Source organism: Mobula hypostoma, chromosome 18, assembly GCF_963921235.1.
Source record: "Mobula hypostoma chromosome 18, sMobHyp1.1, whole genome shotgun sequence".
Taxonomy (NCBI): Eukaryota; Metazoa; Chordata; class Chondrichthyes; order Myliobatiformes; family Myliobatidae; genus Mobula; species Mobula hypostoma.
The window spans coordinates 64,280,188-64,300,820 of NC_086114.1; the positions used below are offsets into that span (position 1 = coordinate 64,280,188).

Genomic DNA, 20,633 nt, shown 5'->3' on the forward strand with positions numbered 1-20,633 from the left:
CTGGGGGTACGGGTGGGGCAGAGTTCAGGACTGGGGGGTACGGGTGGGGCAGAGTTCAGGACTGGGGGGTACAGGTGGGGCAGAGTTCAGGACTGGGGGGTACGGGTGGGGCACAGGACTGGGGGTACGGGTGAGGCAGAGTTCAGGACTGGGGGGATGGGAGTGCAATGACAAATTGCTAACAGGCTTTCTGATTCAAAGAAGAAGCATCTTCACAGATCTCGTCAACTCAACGATTTTCACACCCCAATTTTTAAGGTTCACAGTCTGTAAGATGCACTGAGCAACATGCACAGCCGAACACTGGAGGAATACGACAGACATAGTTTCTCACTTCACCACCCTGCCCCACTCACCCACTTTCCCCTTCACCTGGTCTCACCTACCACCCTCCAGCGTGTACTCTTTCCCAGCCCCCACCTTCTTATTCATCTTCTACTCCCTTCCTTTCCAGTCCTGATGGAAGGCCCCAAAATAAACATCGACTGTTTATTTCCTTCCGTCGATGCTGCCTGATCTGACTAGCTCCTCCAGCATTTCGTGTGCATTGGTCAGTGGTGACACTTTGGTGTGCTTTCTTTGTAGAGAATACTGAGGTGTGTCAAAGTGTGAGAGTTCAGGCTGTGAAAAGAGGAAGGTGCACAACAAAAAGCAAAGGGAAAGAAGTTGCCAGTTCACAAGTTGATAGGGTGTTGAAGAAGGTAGATGCTGTGTTGGCCTTGATTAGCTGGGGATTGAGTTCAAGAGCCATGAGGTAATGTTGCAGCTGTATAAAACCCTGCTTGGACCACAATTGGAGATGGCTGAGGTTGCAACTTCCTGCAGCTTTTTCCAACCCTGTACAGAAGGCCCCTCCATATCAGATGGCGACGCAACCAGTTAGAATCCTCTCCTTGGTACATCTGCAGAAATGTGCAAGAATCTTTGATGACATGTTCCTCTCCATAAATGCTGCCTTACCTGCTGAGTTCCTCCATCGACCAAATCAACTCTTTTTGTGCCCAAACTTTTACCGAATCTTTGATCCACTATCTATAAGTGTAAGAAGCCACATAAGCTCCAGTCAGAAGCAGACAGCAGTCACTCTGTGCAGGGATCAGTTCTATGCATTGTCTGCACACTTCCAGAATGACTGTGCCCAGTACAGCACTGGCAATGTTACTCAGTCAATGCAGTGACTGCCAGTCTGGATCATGTGCCATTGCGCCCAAGCCAGGGAGAGAAACTTTTTCAGATACGTCCAAAAACAAATCGGCCCTCCCTGCAGAGTGCCACATTGTCTGAGGAACTACCATTCAATGAAAATTGCAACATAATAACATTGCTAAGAGAGATAATAATTATATTTCTGTAACGTTTTTCCAGCACCAGCAGAATCCACCGTCCCCACAGCCAATTATATTTCAGATACATTATTGTTGTCGTAGCATAACATACACGTAGTGGCCACTTTATTAGGTACACTGGCTTGTTAATTCAAATATCAAATCAGCCAATCATGTGGCAGCAACTCAATACCGTATATAAAAGCATTCCGACACGATCAAGAGGTTCAGTTGTTGTTCAGACTAGAAATCTGAGTGTGATCTAAGTGACTTTGTGGAATGATTGTTGGTGCCAGATGAGGTGGCTTGAGTATCTCAAAAGCTGATCTCCTGGGACTTTCACACACAACAGTTTCTAGAGTTTACAGAGAATTGTGCAAAAACAAAGAAAAAACATCCAGTGAATGGTGAAAACGGCTTGTTAAAGAGGTCGGGAGAGAATGGCCAGACTGGTTCAAGCAGACAGGAAGATGACAGAAACTCAAATAACCACACGTTACAACAGTAGTGCGCAGAAAAGCATCTCTGAACACACAGTTGAACCTTGAACAGGATGGGCTACAGGAACAGGCAACACTAACACACACTCTGTGACCTCTATATTAGGTACAGGAAGTACCTAATAAAGTAGCCACTCACTGATTCTTGAGAATTTGGATAAAACAGGTTTTAATTTTGAAAAGAAAAAATTTTAAAAGTTAAGAAATCTAGACTTATATATTTATAGAACAAGGTCTTAGCAATCAAGCAATATTTCAGTGCAACCTCCTGATTTTATAATATTTATAATATTTTATAATATGTGTTTTTCCTGTCATTACTTAGTTTTTGTCAACACAGACACAATAAAAAGCTATTATTCCTATTTATTTAGTCTTGATACAGATTTAGAGCTTTTAAATCATTGTGTCTACACCATAGGTAGACATATATGCTGTTAAATGTTGAATATTCACTTTTCATTTTTATACTATTTCACGTGTACTCCTTTAAAAACTCTTACATCATACAACTTTTATCATTAGCATTAAATATACAAAATAACAATTTTGGACATAAAAAACACATTTTTAATTTTAAAGAGACAATTACTTTAATAAATCAACTGTTTTGGAGGAACAGATTGTAAGCATGTTAATTTAAAACGAAGGAAGTTCCATCTGACGGTGGCGGCAGTGGCCTAATTACAACAAACAATTCCAACCTTTTCACCACTCAGGCCAATGCTTCCTTGCTTAACAGCTTTATTTAACAATTTGGTACAACAAATAACAATTTGTCATGTACATTTTATCCTTCTGTAAATACTAACAACAACGGTAAACAGCAAAATAAAAACTACAGTACAACTGCAATCTTTAAGGATAAACATCAGAAAACACACCAGTAACTAAAAAAAAATTCCATTCATTTCTGGGCTTGCAAATCTTCGAAAACGTTCAGTCAGCTTTATCAGGAAGTGGACGATTAATATGCTCCTCCTCTATGAAGTCCAAGACTTCAGTAGACAAGTGGTAGATCTCCCTCGTCCTGCTTGCACGACCCGGTGGTGATGGCTACATCAGTCTGACCAGAATATCTTCAACTGGTACGAAGCACATACCTTTTCCACCTGGTTTTGGATGGAAGCGTGTGTTGGGCCCATGAGGGTGGAAAAACTCCAGTTGAACATCTTGATGATGCGCATCCACAGTGACAGCCTTTGCTAACCACCAATTTTGGTCATAAATGACTGCACGCCAATCTCCACAACTAATGACACCAGCAGATATGTCTGTGGTATTTCTAGTTTGCTCTCATCACCAACGCTTTTTCAGTTTGTTCCTAATCTTTTATTATCTCTTGAAGTTTATTTTTCAAAGCTTTCATCTCTCTCAAGTATCTTGCTCTTGTTTTTTTTCTTCCCCTTTCCCCTGCTATAGACTGCCTACTGCGAGCTGGCTCCTGTATAGTCTGATCCAATGGACTATCTGGGGCAGTTTCTGGGCGTTCTGTTCCCTTTCTCTTACGCTCTCTTGACTCTTGCTGTCTACGTTTCCCCGCCTTTCTCTTACTCCTCTTTTCCCTTTCATTCAAATCACTGATAGTTTTTATCTTCCCATCCTCTACTCTCTTCTTCCATCTTTGCTTTTCCTTTCTCAGGTATTCCTCCTTTAACTCTCCCTCACTATGTATTTTTCTCTCTCCACTTTTTTTGGTATTCCCTGTTTCTTCTCCTTCACTCCTCCACTGATAGCTGCTGCCTAGCCGTAACTTCCTAAAAATACATAAAAGGAAGGTCAGAATTTAATGGAATAACTATGAAATTGTGCAAAATTACTATGAATTTAATTATGTTTAATTTGATCAAATTTTATAAAATGATTATGAAATGGTTCAACTAAATTCATTTATGGTTTTAGTCATTGGGGATACATATAGTAAAGAAATAAAGGGGAAATTGTGTATATTATAAATAAAGAGGTTAATGAAACATTACAAGCCATATTCCTATTTATTGTGATCATAAATTATATTCAAGCCTCCACTGAGGATGATTTGGATGTTTTTGTCAACACCGTCAAATCACTCGTCACCATTGTCAGACAGAAAACCTGACGGCATTGATGTCCGACGGTAGTGACAAAAACACACATTTTTACGTGACATGCGTGAGTTGTATACAGGAGCCATCCCGTTTTCCCTCTGTTGCTAGCTGCCTCTTGCCTCTACTTAAATTGCATAAATTTATGTCATAATTTAAAATAATTCTTTCTGTACAGAAGTGACAGTGTTGACACGTCATGGTTGTGACAGTAGCAACATCAATATGTACAAATTATTGAAAAAATAGCAAACTTACAGGAGCTTGTTTGACCTTGTTGCATTTAGCAGATTTGGAGGGTGGAAAGGGGGTCCTCAGGAATATGGTTGACCATGTGGTTGCCTGATTTTATTGCTTTTTTATAAATATACGACAGTGCTGACAGAAACTTGGGACACATCTTGAGCAACCACAAAATAAGAGTAAATATTGTTGAAAATTCACTGCTTTAGGTTTTAAAGAGGTTTTTCACTCTACTCTTTCATCTGGCATATATATTATACATTTTAAATGACTTTTTTCACACTTTTTAGTCAGATTGAAATGATAATCTCTTGTCTGAGGACAACTGATTTTGTGGGTACTGGACTATCATATAATCATATAATTTATAAAATTAAAAACAAACATATGAAAAATTGTTGCATTTGTGCAAAAGACCCTCAGATGATCAACCCTGATTATTTTAAATAAGAAAATGTTACTCATTTTCAACGGAATTAGCACTTTTCTTAATGGGACATGTTTTCGCCGAAGTCTCAAGAATCCGTGCACTGTGTGTATGGCAATAATACGATTTTGATTCCAAGTTCAACCAAATTGCCACAGCACAGTCCCAACCATTAGCAGGCAAACAAATAACTTAATAGAGGGACTCAATATTCTCCTCCATAGATGCTGCCTGACCTGTTGAGTTCCTCCAGCATTTTGTGTGTATTGATCAGCAAAGTAAATGGTGTTAAAAGAGCAATGTTTACAAACACTACTACAGAATCAGGTTTAATGTCACTGACAAATGTGAAATGTGTTTTGTGACAGTGGTACAGTGCAACACACAAAATACACTATAAATTACAAAAAGTGTTTAAAAAATAATGAAGTAGTGGAAAAAGGGCAAAAAGAGTGAGGAAGTGTTCATGGGTTCACTGACCGTTCAGAAATCTGACGGCTGAGGGGAAGAAGCTGTTCCTAAAATGTTGAGCAAGCTAGGGCTGTTCCCTTTGGAGCAAAGGAGGATAAGAGGTGATCTTCAGGCTCCCATACCACCTCCCTGGTGGTAGTTATGAGAAGGAGGCATGCCCTGGGAGATCAGGGTCATTAAATGGTAGATGATACGCTTTGAGGTATCCTCAGGGGTGGGGAGGCTGGTGGCCACGGTGGAGCTGGCTGAGTTTACAGCCCTCTGCAGCTTTTTCTGATCCTGTGCAGTGGTCAAACCCACACCAGACAGTGATGCAACCCGTTAGAATGTTCTCCATGGTATATCTGTAGAAGTTTGCGACAAATCTCCTCAAACTGCTAACAAAATATAGCCCCTGACGTTCCTTCTTCGTGATTGCATCAATACATTGGGCCCAGAATAGACTCTCTGAGACGCTGGCACTCAGTAAGACCTCTTGCAACAGACCCTATCTTATCCTTTAAACTCACTCAAAACCATAACAATTGGTCCAGCAAGTTGTGATCAAGTGTTGTTCGTGAGTCAGAAAATTGTGGGGTTAAGATGCAGTCCAGAATAACAGACAAAGACCCAGCTGCCTTTCCCCAGGGCAGTGTTTATAACCTCACACTGAGGGCCCACCTGCTTGAGTGGACAGGGAGTACTTCGCCTTTGCACATCCGCACTCACGTCATTCTATAGACGTGCAGTACAGAGCATCCTAACACGCTTCTTTACTTCGCCTTTGCACATCCATATTCACATCATTCTACAGGTATGCAGCAGAGAGATTCCTAACACGCTGCATCACTGCTTGGTATGGAAACCGCACTGCAGTCAACAGAAAGACTCTACAACGGCTAGTCAAAACTGCCCAACGCATCATCGGCACCTGCCTATATTCGGAAAGGCACCGGCAAAGGGCCAGCAACATCGTGAAGGATCCCACCCACCCTGCTTGTAGACAGTTTGTTCCACTCCCATCGGGGAGAAGGCCATGCCAGGACCACCAGATTCAAAAGCAGTTTCTTTCCCCAAGCAGTAAGGCTGATCAACATCTCCACCCATTAACTCCAGCACTACTTCATTATTTCCCAAAGTTCAAGGTAAATTTTATTATCAAAGTAAATATATATGTTACCATATACAACCCAGAGATTCAATTTTCTTGTGGGCATACTCAGAAAATCTATAGAATAGTAAATCTAACAGGACTAATGAAAGATCCAGGACAAGGCCTCTGAAATAATAACACCCCGGAACTTCAAGTTGCTAACCCTCTCCAACACCAATCCTCTGATAAGAACTGGCTTATAGAAACATAGAAACATAGAAAATAGGTGCAGGAGTAGGCCATTCGGCCCTTCGAGCCTGCACCGCCATTTATTATGATCATGGCTGATCATCCAACTCAGAACCCCGCCCCAGCCTTCCCTCCATACCCCCAACCCCCGTAGCCACAAGGGCCATATCTAACTCCCTCTTAAATATAGCCAATGAACTGGCCTCAACTGTTTCCTGTGGCAGAGAATTCCACAGATTCACCACTCTCTGTGTGAAGAAGTTTTTCCTAATCTCGGTCCTAAAAGGCTTCCCCTCTACCCTCAAACTGTGGACCTCTGGTTTCCCTCTCCTGAAATCCATAATCAGCTCCTTGGTCTTGCTGACATTGAGTGAGAAGTTGTTGTCATGACACCACTCAGCTAAATTTTCAGTCCCCCCCGCCACTGTATGCTGGTTTGTCACCACCTTTGATTCAGCCCACAACAGTGGTGTCGTCAGCAAACGTGTAGATGGTGTTGGAGCTGTGCTTAGCCACACAGTCATAGGTGTAAAGCAAGTAGAGCATGGGGAAAGCACACAGCCGTGTGGTTCACCTGTGTTCATGGAGATCATAGAGGAGATACTGTTGCCAATTCGAACTGACTGGGGTTTACAAGTAAGGAAATCCACAATCTAATTGCACAAGGAGGTATTGAGACCAAGGTCTTGGAGCTTATTAATTAGTTTTGAAGAGTTGATGGTATTGAATGCTGAGCTGTAGTTGATAGAGAACATCCTGATACACGCATCTTTGCTGCCCAGATGTTCCAGGATTGAGTGAAGAGCCAACGAAATGGAATCTGCTGTGGACCTGTTGCTTTTGTAAGCAAATTGGAGCAGATCTAAGTCACCTCATCACCAATCTCTCAAAACATTCATCACAGAGGATGTAAGTGCAACGGGGCAATAGTCATTGAGGAAGGTGACCATGCTCTTCTTGGGCACCAGGATAACTGAAGCTTGCTTGAGGTTAAACTCGGCCTTTTCTCCTTGGAGCGACGGAGGATGAGAGGTGACCTGATAGAGGTGTATAAGATGATGAGAGGCATTGATCGTGTGGATAGTCTGAGGCTTTTTCCCAGGGCTGAAATGGTTGTCATAACAGGACACAGGTTTAAGGTGCTGGGGAGTGGGTACAGAGGAGATGTCAGGGGTAAATATTTTACTCAGAGAGTGGTGGGTACGTGGAATGGGCTGCCGGCAATGGTGGTAGAGGCGGATACGATAGGGCCTTTTAAGAGACTTTTAGATAGGTACATGGAGCTTAGTAAAATAGAGGGCTATAGGCAAGCCTAGTAATTTCTACGGTAAGGACATGTTCGGCACAGCTCTGTGGGCCAAAGGGCCTGTATTGTGCTGTAGGTTTTCTATGTTTCTATGTTAAAGATCTCAGTGAACACACCAGCTAGCTGGTCAGCACAAGTATGTGACCAGCTACCTTGTCCAGTCCAGATGCTTTCCATGGAATCACCCTCCTGAAGACAGCCCGCACGTCGGGTCCAGAGAATGAGATCATAGAATCATCGGGGACGTGGGGGTTCACAATGTTTCCCCGCGTTCTGACGGTCAAAGCCAGCACAGAAGGCATCGAGCTCATCTGGAAATGTTGGTGCTCGGACGTAGCAAAGCATCAGTCACCTTATGTACAGCCCAGTGTCACTTCATGGAAATAAAATCGATCTATACATCTCAAATTTATATGTATTGTGCTTTATTATTATTATTGTGTTCTTTATCTGTTGTGGTTTTGTTGTGTCCCATTGGATCCAGAATAATGATTATTTTGTTCTCCTTTCCACTTGTGCACTGCAAATGACATGAAACAATCCTGAATCTTTCAAGAAGCAGGGAAATTTGTACAATATTTCCACTTCCCAATTCACCAAAAATGCAAATGATCTGGTCACCATCACCTTGAGTTGGCGGCACATTAACGAGAGAGCACAGGCGCGAAAGAGAACGACAGAGAGGTGATGAAACGTGTGCAGGTCAGGACAGGTTGATAAAGAGGTCAGAAAAGCATCACAGATTTATAAATAGTGGCCTGTCATGCAAGGTAAAAATAAAAGAGGGAACAATGAATCTTTAAAAACACATTGGCTCATCCCCAACACCTGTGTTGTGATGTAGTATGACAGACCACAAGACAGAGGAGTAGAGTTGGGCCATTCAGACTCTGCTTTAAATATATCCAATGACTAGGCCTCCACAGTCCAGTCGTCTGTCGCAATGAATTCCACAGGCTCACTATGCTCTGGCTAAAGAAGTTCCTCTCCTCTGGTCCAAAGGAACGTCCTTGAATTCTGAGGCTGTGGCCTCTGGTCCTAGGCTCCCCCTCTCCACATCCACTCTATCTAGGCCTTTCAAGATGGCTTCCACCATCATTCATCTAAACTCCAGCTAGTACGGACTTCAGGGAGAATTGAAGGCTTTGGAGGGAATGCGGAAGATGAGAGCTCTGCTAAGAGGGGTCTGGGTGTCCTAGCTTGGCACATGATTCACAAGTGACTTGGAGAGTGAAGAGTGTTGTGGGAGAATGAAGAACAAACGTAGGGAGGTGATGCTTCAGTTGTGGAGGCCATTGGTAAGATGGCAGCTGGAGGACTGTAGATAGTACTGGGGTGGTACGTTTTCTTAGCGGCTAGCATAATGCTATCACAGCACAAGGGTCCCGGGTTCAATACCCACCGCTGTCTGTAAGGAGTTTCTCCCCATGAATGAGTGGATTTCCTCCAGGTGTTCCAGATTTCTCTCACTTTCCAGACATCCATTTGCAACAATCCTATATTAATCTCACATTCTCATCAACTGCCCCAGATTCTACTAATCAGCCATGGCCACGAGGAAATTTACAGTTCTGCCTGGACTCGAGGGACGGCACAGTTGCATAGCCCTTCACATCATGCATTACAGTGGCAGTGTGCAGAGTTCAGGTCCTACCACTGTCTATAAAGAGAAGGCAACTCCATCATGGGCACTAGCCTCCCCAGCATTAAGGACATCTCCAAAAGGTGATGTCTCAGAAAGGTGGCGTCTGTCATTAAGGACCCAACACCCAGAGCATGTCCTCTTCTCATTGCTACCAGCAAGGGGAAAGTAGAGGAGCCTAAAGACACACACACAATGTTTCAGGAACAGCTTCTTCCCCTCTACCATCAGATTTATGAATGGACAGTGAATTCATGAACACCTCCTCACTACTTTTATTCCCCGTCTTTTTGCAGTATATCATAATTCTTAGTTTTTTTTATTACGTATTGCACTGGCCTGATGATGCAGTGCAACAAATTTCCGACGTGTGCCAGTGTCATGAAATTCTTTGTTTTGCATCATCAGCACGATTACACACTGTACACCGTTCTCCCTCGACCCCGAGGCTGGACTAACTGAGCTCAGATTCACTGGCGTTAGAAAAGTGAGAATTATAATTGGTTTATTATTGTCACATATTCTGAGATACAGCAAGAAGTTTATCTTGCACACCGTTAGACCATAAGGCATAGGAGCAGAATTAGGCCATTCAGCCCATCAAGTCTGCTCCGCCATTCCATCATGGCTGATCCCGGAACCCACTCAACCGCATACAGATCAAAACATTACATGATACAGAGGGTTGCACACGTATGATTGGCAGACAATTTGTATGTTTGTATATCTGTGCAGTTCTAGTGCTATTGTGCCAGTCTAATTTCCTTTGGGATCAATAAGATATCCATCTTTCCATCACGAAGGACCCTCATCCTTCAGGACATGCCCTCTCCTCATTACAACCTCAAGAGGGGGGTACAGGATCCTGAAGAACACACACTCAATGATTCTTCCCTCCACCAGCAGATTTCTGAGTGGACAATGAATCAATATACTATCTTGCTCTCTTTTTGCACTTTTCTGTTACATATCCTTTGTGTAATTTAGAGTATTTTTCACGTATTGAACTGCACTGTTGCCACAAAACAACAAATTTCACAACATATGCCAGTGATATTAAACCTGATTCTGAGGTTGATCAAGGTAAAACAATGCTGAATAAAACAGTCACAGAGAAAGCACAGTGCAGGTAAACAATAAGAAATAATGTCATACAGAAACATGAGGAATTCTGCAGATGCTGGAAATTCAAGCAACACACATCAAAGTTGCTGGTGAACGCAGCAGGCCAGGCAGCATCTCTAGGAAGAGGTACAGTCGACGTTTCAGGCCGAGACCCTTCGTCAGGACTCAGCATCTCTAGGAAGAGGTCCTGACGAAGGGTCTCAGCCCAAAACGTCGACTGTACCTCTTCCTAGAGATGCTGCCTGGCCTGCTGTGTTCACCAGCAACTTTGATGTGTGATGCCATACAGAGGTAGATTGTGAGGTCAAGGGTCCTCCTTGTCGGACTAGATTGAAGCATGCATGTTGCTGAGGGGTCTCGAGACAGGGTTTTCCTGTGGAACCTAGAGGTACCCATTTGAGAGAGTAATAATTGGGTTCCTGCAGGCTGCCATGGCTGGGGGAGGGGGTAGTGGGGATAAGCTCCCCATGGTGTGCATCTCAAATACTCTCTGACCAGGAAGTGCAACTTCTGGCCTTCACGTGTGGCTTAGCTACTGAACCGGGCGGAACTGAAGAAGGGGTAAAAGCATCCGGAGTAAACCCAGAGGAAAGATCTGGAACCGGCAACCCTAAGGTAGTCCTATGTTGAGTTCACGCTGACTGGCAACTCCTGCGACAACGCTGGTGCCGAACTGTATCCGTCTCTGCCTTTCCTTTGGGTTCACCTGCTGCGTGGACAACAGCTTGCTCTCCATATGGTCCTGCCCTGTACTTTGGAGTGCCAGGATGCTACATCCATCAGCGACCCTGACCAGCATCGTGGTTTTCTCTTTTGGGGGACACTAAGTCATTGCAGTTCTCTTCTTCAAAACGAGTGGAAGTCGAGTGTTTGCGGCAGAACTAGAATGATATTTAATAAGTAGGGAGAAAAAGAAATCAGAGCCAGGATGGAATGCAGATTTGAGGTGACAAGTGGACCAGCCATTCTCATGGTAAATGACAGTGCAGGTTTAATAGTCAACATCTCAGTTAAAAGACTGAACAGGTCCATCAGCCCACAATGTTGTGCCAACCTTTCAACTTCCTCCATGTTGAATCTAACACCACCCTCCTACGTAGTACTCCACTTTTCCATCTTCCATTTCCCCATCTAAGTTTCTAATGTATCTGTCTCCCTCACCACCTCTGGCAGCATATACCATGTACCCACCACTTTCAGATGTACACATTCCCCCTGCACTCCCCTCCAATCACTTTAAAATTACCCCCCCCCCAGCCTCACTTCCACTCTAAGAAAAAGTCTCTGGCTATCCACTGAGTCGAGGAGAAATTTCTTCAGCCCGAGGGTGATGGAACTGTGGAATTCATTGCCACAATCGGCTGAGAGCAGCGTTCCCTCAAATTTGGTGCGGGCCAACCATTGCTCAGAGCAGGAAATTTTTACATGGCTTGTGCAGCACTTGAAATGGTTTTTTTTAATATATAATATGCAAACTATGAATATTTAGAATGAAAACTGAGAAATCATCTACTTCTGATGTTATTAATTGAAGGGTATGAAACATTACAACAAAGAAAATCTTGCTCAGTTTGTACACCTTCTCCGGCTGCGTCCAGCTCCAGCTGCGGGCCAACAAAGGCTACGTGCACGGCAGCGTTTCCGTTATCGTGCGGCTCCACACCCGCAGAACTTACAGAGAACAGTGGCTGAGGAGGCCAAGTCACTGGGCAGTGGTTGATAGGCTATTGATTGGTAAGGGATGTTAAGAGGAAGAATGGGGTCAAAAAGAGAAATCAGGCACGATTGAATAGCAGAGAATAAACAAAAGGCCGAATGGGCCAATTCTGCTTCTGTATCCTATGGATTTAAGGACTGGCAAAACAGAGGTCGGGGCAGAAGTCCCCACTGAAAACCAAGCTGAGGATGAGCTCCCCCAGCCAAAGGAATGTCTTGGGAATTCCTTCCCAGGCAGTGTAGTGTTAGAGCGATTTTTGAGGTTCGCACATGCAGCAAATAACTTCAACTGAATTCAGCCTCTATCCTTCAGATCTGAATATGAACAGTGGATTAAATCTAAAATGCATCTCTGAACAATGGGTTCCAAAGAACCAAGAACCAAATTAATTGGAAGGACAGACCTGCTGATTTAAGTTTTTTACTCATGTGTATTTAGGTGTCTGTAGTATAGGTGTGAACAGGAAGGTATGATGGTGGGAAGATGCAAGCTTTAGAAACTGTTAGTTCAAAGGAAGCATTGTAAATGTGGAATTGTTTGGATTGTCCTAAATTTTTCTCTGATCTTTAGTATACAAAATGTCATGTAGTGTTGGGTCAAGCAAACCTCTTTCTCCAAAAGGGTCTTTCCCCTTTAAGTCTCCTTCTCCCCTCCCCCCCCCACTCCAAAGACTGTCAGCTTATTTGTGATATTTTTATTGAATAAAGAGGCAGCTTCGTGTCTACCAGTACTTCTCTCCGGGTGACTTCACTCAGGTATTCATGCTGACAACATACATCGAAGTTGCTGGTGAACGCAGCAGGCCAGGCAGCATCTCTAGGAAGAGGTACAGTCGACGTTTCGGGCCGAGACCCTTCGTCAGGGCCCTGAGGAAGCCGGAATCTGCCTCTGTATGACCTTGCACCTTACTGTTTACCAGCACTCGCTCTGTAACTCTTTCTTTTTATGCTGCATTGTTGTAGTTTAGCTTTGTTCTAGCTCCAGATGAGGTTTGTTATCGCTGATACATGTCGTGAGATGCGTTGTTTTGGGGCAGCAGTACTGCACAATACACAGACACGTTATAAATTACAACAGCTCCAACAGGCGGGTGGAACAGTTCGGCAACACAAACCGGGCCAGGGTTCGGTCCGATGTGGAGGTGCCCCTCCGTCCAGTGTCCAGTCGCCCCTGCGGGAGGGGCCGCGACCTCCCCGAGAGAGCAAGGCACTCCCGCACCCGGGCACGGCCCACGTCTGGAACCCCACCGACAAACCCCAGGCCCAGACTTCAAAGTCCGGTCAACCTTTCCCGATGACTCAACAGACGGACCTTCAGCCCGCCGAGTCCGTACTGGCTCACAGAACAATCACACTTCCTGCCCCTCCCCCGTAACCTGTTCTTCCCTCAACTTCAGCCGCGCAGCGAACCCGGGCTATCCCGAGACAAAACTTTGACATCAGGTGCCCGTGTCCGGAGTTAGACAATCCTCTCCAAATATTTTCCTTGTCTGACACAGACTCTTTTTTTGTTGCTGCTCTCTGCCCGCGGGAATAACTTGTAAACCAAAAGGCGAAGTTTAAGCGACGCCGCGGCGGGGGCGTTTACCCGCTCGCCAGGACTCACCTCTCGATGAACAATTTTCTTATTTATAATTATTAATATAACGTGCAGTCGCCGGAAACGTCGTCTGACTCCCTCGAGCGATTTGCGAACCGGAGTTCGATGAAGTCCGCCGGGGTACAGGCTCCGCACCCCAGTTACATCTCCGCCCTCGATTCCTGTAGACCTCCCCTCGGTTCGCTCGGCAGCTCCTGGTTTAGTTTCGTGAAGTGCTCTCTGACATAGCGCCCCGGTCCCCAGTTTCCTTCCTCTCGCCTCGACAAGTGTGAATGTCCCGCACCTTCCGCGCTGCCGGTTAACCCTCGCCGTGCCGGACACCCTGCCGACACAGAGACTCGGTCCCGCGGCGAGGCAGCGGCGCAAAAAGCCTCGCGCTCGCGGTGCTGCGGGTCCTTTAAACTCGAAAGTGTTAGGGAAAGTATTGTTTCGTTGTTGACTGATAGGTACGTATAGTGTGCGTGACCTTGGTAAAAGTGAGTCGGGGGAATTCGAGCCCACACCCCGCAGTCATTTGGTAAAATCCAGATCACCGCAGTTTGGCAAAATGATGACCACTGCACTAAAATGGACTTTGTTTAGTTTTTTGTTCTAATTGTGTTCCTTCCCCATTACTGAACTGTTCCCGCAACCTATGGACTCAGCTTCAAGGACTGTTCATCTCATGTTCTCAATACGGTGCTTATTTATTATTATTCTTTTTTCTTTTTGTCTTTGTACAGTTGTCTTTTTTGCAGATTGGTTGTTGGGTGCAGTCTTTCATTGATTCTATTGTGTTTCTTGGCTTATTGTGATTACTCACAAGTAAACGAGTCTCCGGATTGTATATGATGACATATATGTACTTCAATATCAAATTTACTTTGAACTTTGAATGTATGTGCCATCACAAGGAAGGCAAGAATCTATACTCTGCTTCTTAGAAGTTTGTGTAGATTTGGCATGTAATCAAAACCAAGGTTCCCGACACCTGTGTCTTTACCTTTTATTCTGACAGGCACATAGAAGCTTTGTACACTCAAAATTTCACTTTTGAAGGCCTCCCACTTTCAGTACCCCTTTGCCAGAAAACAGTCTGTCCCAATCCACACTTGCTAGACATTTTCTGATACCATCAAAATTGGCCTTTCTCCAATTCAGAATCTCAACCCACAGGGCAGACCTATCTTTTTGCATATTTACTTTGAACCTAACAATATTGTGATCACTGGGTGCAAAGTGTTCCTGTACAAACTTCAGTTATCTGCTCTGTCTCATTCCTTCATAGCAGATCAAGTATTGCATACTCTCTCATTGCGACTTCTATGTACTGATAAAGAAAACTTTCCTGAACACATTTGACAAACTCTATCCCATCTAGTCCTCTTACAGTGTGGGAGACCCAGTCAATATGTGGAAAGTTAAATATCACCTACTATAACAACCTTATGTTTCTTGCAACAATCTGCAAACCCTCTACAAATTTGATCTTCTAAATCCCTCAGACTGTTGGGTGGTCTGTAATATAGCCCCATTAACATGGTTATACCTTCCTTATTTCTCAGCTCCACCCAGAATGCCTCATTCGATGAGTTCTTCAGCTATCCTCACTGAGCACTGCCATGATTCTTTCCCTGACGAGTAACGCCACCCTCCTCCCGCTCTGTCGCGTCTAAAATGACAGAACCCCAGAATACTGAGCTGCCAGTCCTGCCCCTCCTGCAGCCAAGTCTCACTAATGGCTACAATGTCATAATGTTGATCCATGCCCTGAGTTCATCTGCCTTTCTTATGATAGATACTTCTTGCATTGAAATATTGGCAGCTCAGGACACAAGTCACACCGTGCTCGGCCTTTTTATTCCTGATTTTGTCTGACATCTTACCAACATCTGCCTCCACGACCTCTCCATTAACTGTTTTGGCACTCTGGTACCTGTCCCCCGAAACTCTAGTTAAACACCCCGCCTCACCCCTGTGCAGTAACAGCAAACCTTCCCACTAGGATATTAGTCCCCTCCGTTTGAGGTGCAAATCATCACTTCTGTACAGGTCTCACCTTCCCTGAGAAGGAGCCCAATGATCTAAAAATCTTCTGCCCTCCCTCCCACACCAACTCCTTACCCACGTGTTAAACTGTATAATCTTCCTGTTTCTGGCCTTTCCAGCATGTGGCAATCCTGTGATGGAAACCATGGAGGTCCCGCCCTTTAATATAGCATCTAACTCCCTGAACTCACTTTGCAGAACCTTGTCACTTTTCCTACCGGAAGTACCTACATGAACCATGACCTCTGGCTGTTCACCCTCCCACTAGAGTATCCTGAGGACTGGATTGAGCACATCTGCATGGAGCACTACCACAGGAAAGCAGCCCCCATCATCAGGGACCCCCACCACCCAGGTCATGCCCTCTTATCACTAATACCATCAGACAATAGGTACAGGAGCCTTAGATTCCACACCACCAAGTTCAGGAAGAGTTATTAACCTTCAACCATCAGGCTCCTGAACCATCGTGGATAACTTCACTCACTTCAACTCTGAACCGACTCTACAACCTGTTGCTTCACTTCCAAGGCTCCACAACTCCTGTTCTCAATGTCAATGACACAAAAGAAATGTGTCTCTTTGGTTGTTTAACAGTCTTTGCTTGTGTATAGCTTTTTCATAAATTCTATTCTATTTCTTTATTTTCCCATAAATTCCTACAAACTATGATTATATTATAATATTATATATTATGTATGTGATATATGATTAACATAACATTTGATAATACATTTTGATCATTTATAATAAATGCATACTAAATTTTATAATAAATTTTATTTTGACTTTATAATCCAGAATTTCACATGCAATCCCGGTAAAGCAGCCTTAAATTCAGTTAATAAGCAGTGATAGAAACTTGACATGACAATTTCACTGCCAGAAATGCTCAGATGGATAATTCGGAAAATGCAGCAAATTCAAGGGATGTACATTGTCCTCCTTCTCATTCTGGCATCTTTCCTTTCCAGTCCTGATGAAGGATCTCAGACCGAAATGTCAGCTAATTATTCCTCTCCATAGATGCTGCCTGACCTGCTGAGTTCCTCCAGCACTTTGTGTGTGTTGCTCTGCATTAAATGTTGACCCTGCCCAAATCTTCAAACAATGAATAGGTTAAAAATATAAATATATAAATAGCTGAAAAAATGTTTCCTGGTGCTCAAGGCAATTTACCTTTGTTCAGCTGCAAAAGCTTTTGTCTTCAGTGAAACTGTCAAAACATCTTAACTTCAGATCTGGGGTTTCTGCAGTTTTTGCATGCTTCCAGATTGTGTGATATGAGTGCAGAGAGTGATAGTGTGACTTTCAAGTCAGATGCCTCTGAGCTCTCTGCTGGCCAAAGGCACTGAGCTGAATCCAGAGCAGCACACACAAAATGCTGGAGGAACTCAGCAGGTCAGGCAGCATCTATAGAGGGAAATGAGTGGTTGATGTTTCAGGGTGAGAACCTTCAACAGCACAGGGTCCCATTTCCCTCCACAGATGCCTCTCCATGGCAGAAGATTTAAGCAGAAGCCATGGGTTGAATGCAATTGGGAAAAGATCCCACAGTGGGGGAGGGGGTGGTGCAGGAGGTCAGGATGACCCAGAATTCACTGCCTGGGGGAAGGGGATTGACATTGACTTCGCAAAGGAATGAGCTCAACATCTGAAGCAAAGCAAGATGAAGTGGCAGAACCAGGGAACTTGGTCAACGACCTCAGAACCTGTTGGCCTGTTATGTGGTTTACACTCAGTGGCCACTTTATTAGATCTACTCATTAATACAAATCTCTAATCAGCCAATCATGTGGCAGCAACTCAATGCAGAAAAGCATGCAGCCATGGTCAGGAGGTTCAGTTGTTGCTCAGATCAGATGTCAGAATGGGGAAGGAACGTGATCTAAGTGACCTTGACCATGGAATGATTGTTGGTGCCAGACAGGGTGGTTTGAGTATCTCAGAAACAGCTGATCATGCGCAGCAGTCTCTAGAGTTTGCAGAGAATGGTGCAGAAAACAAAAAAAAAATCCAGTGAGTGGCAGTTCTGTGGGTGAAAACACCTTGTTAATGAGAAAGATCAGAGGAGAACGGACAGACTGGTTCAAGCTGGCAGGAAGGTGACAGTAAATAACCACATGTTACAGCAGTGGTGTGATGAAGAGCTTGTCTCAGTGCACAACATGCCAATCTTTGAAGTGGACGGGCTGCATCATCGGACGACCATGAACATATACTCAATGGCTACTTTATTAGGTAGAGGAGATAATTCGTAAAGTGGCCACTGAGTGTATTCCTCTCCATAGATCCTGCTGAGGTCCTCCAGCATTTGTGCATTGATGTATTGTGTGTTGTGTGTTTCGTCGAGCTGGATCTGTAGCTCAGCCTACTGAATCGTTGCCTTGTGCTGTGGTGAGTCTGTGGAGGCTGGTTTCTTCACTAACAATGTAGTGTGATTTATAAGAAGGTCAGACTCAATGGCCCACAACTTCCTCTTCCTCTAGACAGTGCTAACCCCTGCTGGTTCTGTTGTTAGTGACACAAGCTGCTGCTTTGTGTTGCAACCCAGTTGTAATCGGGAAGCTTAGACAATTGTGAGCATGGTTTTCAGTCTCAGGCAGAGCTTCACTTGAACCAAGCAGGCATCCTGCATTCAAAAGCAGCCTCTCCAAGGCCTGGCCCATGGGCTTGTGTCCTTTGGCAGTCAGCATAATGCTCTACCGCACCAGGGACCCAGGTTCATTTCCCAGCCCTCTCTGTGAGGAGTTTGGACGTTCTCTCTGTGACCGTGTAGATTTCTGGGTGATCAGGCTTCCTCGCCCATTCCAAGGGTTAGAGTCAGTAAGTTGTGGGCATTGGGCAGGCTAGGACACCACTTGTGGGCTGCCCCCCAGCACACCTTCAGACTGCGTTGGCATAAACAACGAATGTTTCAATATACACATGGCAAATCGGGCTAATATTTAAACTAAGCTCTAATTAGTTTAAATGTACATAATCTCAATGTACAGTACATGTGACAGATACAGCTAATGTTTAAAGTATTCTTTGTATGAACAAAAGAATCCAGGGTCCTGGAGTTGAGAGGGAATGGCTTCACCCGCTGTGGTGCCAGTGACAGGGACTCTGAAATTGTAAAAAAACACAGTCTGAATCGACCATAACCATCCAGTCTGGGCCTGTCTGATGCACCAGCTGTTGATAGTCGATGTGAGAGTTGGTAAATAAGGGCATTAAATTGCCAGTCTTGCCTACGTCCTGTGCAGAAATGATCTCCCTGTCCACCCCACGGCCCCTTTATCCACAACACTCCCCCTCCCCACCACCATCCCGGCGATGTGGAGCTAACGGCGCACTTTCAAACAGGGCAGCAGCTTCCATGAGAAACTTTGAACTTTACTGTGCTCACGGACTTCTTCATCAAGTTATGGTATTGTTACACTGTTGGTAACTATATGTTATAATTATGTGGTTTTGTCAGTTTTTTCAGTCTTGGTTTGTCCTGTGTTTTGTGATATCACACTGGAGGAAATAATGTATCATTTCTTAATGCATGCATTACTAAATGACAATAAAAGAGGACTACGTGTCTTCATAATCATCATCATAATCATTTTGAAGTACTCTCACCATCGGGAACATCTAGACCCTTCTGTTGCAGCAACTAAAGGCGACTCAAAACAACAGCTCCAATGGAAACGATCTAATATTCCCATTTCAGCCTGCTACAACTGAGAATAACAATTACATCCAAGGTCTGTACAGTTGATAATGATATTTTAATGTGATTAAGGAACCTATCACTGCTCAAAACTGACAAAAATAGATCGGACTCTGGCCGGCGGACTGCCCCTATAAGATGGTGGTGGAAACAAGGTTGAAGTACTGGGCTAATGGTGTGTTTAAAAAAACGAGGTTTTTAAATCCCAATGCCAACTACCTTGCTGGCAAATGTACAGTCTCTGGTAAATAAAGGTGAAGGCCTCAGTGCTTGGGTGCTGTCTTCCAGAGGCAGGTTAAAAGCTGTTGCGTTTTTTGTTTCACGGAATTTTGGTTAACCCATTCTGTTCTGGATGCAGCCATTCAGATGGGTAGGTTCACAATACACAACCAGGTAGGACTGCTGAGTCTATTAAAGCCAAAGGTGAGGGGCGAGGGGATTTGCTTCATGGTCAATTCCTCGTGGTGTACAAAGGTAGAGGTGCTATCCCAGTCTTGTTCACCAGAACCGGAACACCTCTCGATCAAGTGTCGGACATTTTACCTGTCACAGCAGATTTCGGTGATCATTTTGGTGGTGGTGTATATTCCACCTCAGGCCAATGTCAAACAGGCTCTAGACGATCTGAGCGATGGTATCATTTTGGGGGATTTTAACCAGGCCAGCCTGAAAAAGTCTCTTAAATAATTACCATCAACCACTCACTTGCAGCACCAGAGGAAACAGTGCACTGGACCAGTGTTCCCTTAAGATCAAGAATGCCCACCGTGCACTTCCACACCCTCACTTCAGGAAGTCTGATCACCTGGCTGTACTTCTACTGCCTGAGTACAGGCAGAGACTGAAGACTGCAGCACCGGTAGTGAGGACCAAGAAGGTATGGACAAGGGAAGCACAGGAGAGCTTACAGGACTGCTTTGAATCGGTGGACTGGACTTTATTCAGGGATTCATCTTTGAATCTGGATGTGTGTGCTGCAGTTGTTATCGACTTCATTAAAACCTGTGTGGATGAATGTGTGCCTACAAAGACTTACTGTGCATTCCCAAACCAAAAGCCGTGGATGAACCAGGACGTACATTGTTGAGGGCTAGATCTGTGGCATTCAATGCAGGTGACCCAGGTCTGTACCAGAAAAC

At 44.4% G+C, this 20,633-nt stretch overlaps 1 protein-coding gene across 3 annotated transcripts in view; it reads right to left on the reverse strand.

Annotated features, from left to right (window-relative positions):
• fes (FES proto-oncogene, tyrosine kinase) overlaps window positions 1-14,258 on the reverse strand; it is a 108,204-nt gene extending 93,946 nt beyond the window's left edge. For 2 of the 3 annotated variants that reach the window (XM_063071034.1, XM_063071033.1), the window contains exon 1: window positions 13,767-14,257. The gene's annotated coding sequence lies outside the window, so the exon portion shown is untranslated. Of the gene's footprint in view, window positions 1-13,766 lie in introns of all 3 variants that reach the window. The other variant, XM_063071035.1, reaches the window with a different exon arrangement.
• Between the last annotated feature and the right edge of the window lie 6,375 nt (window positions 14,259-20,633).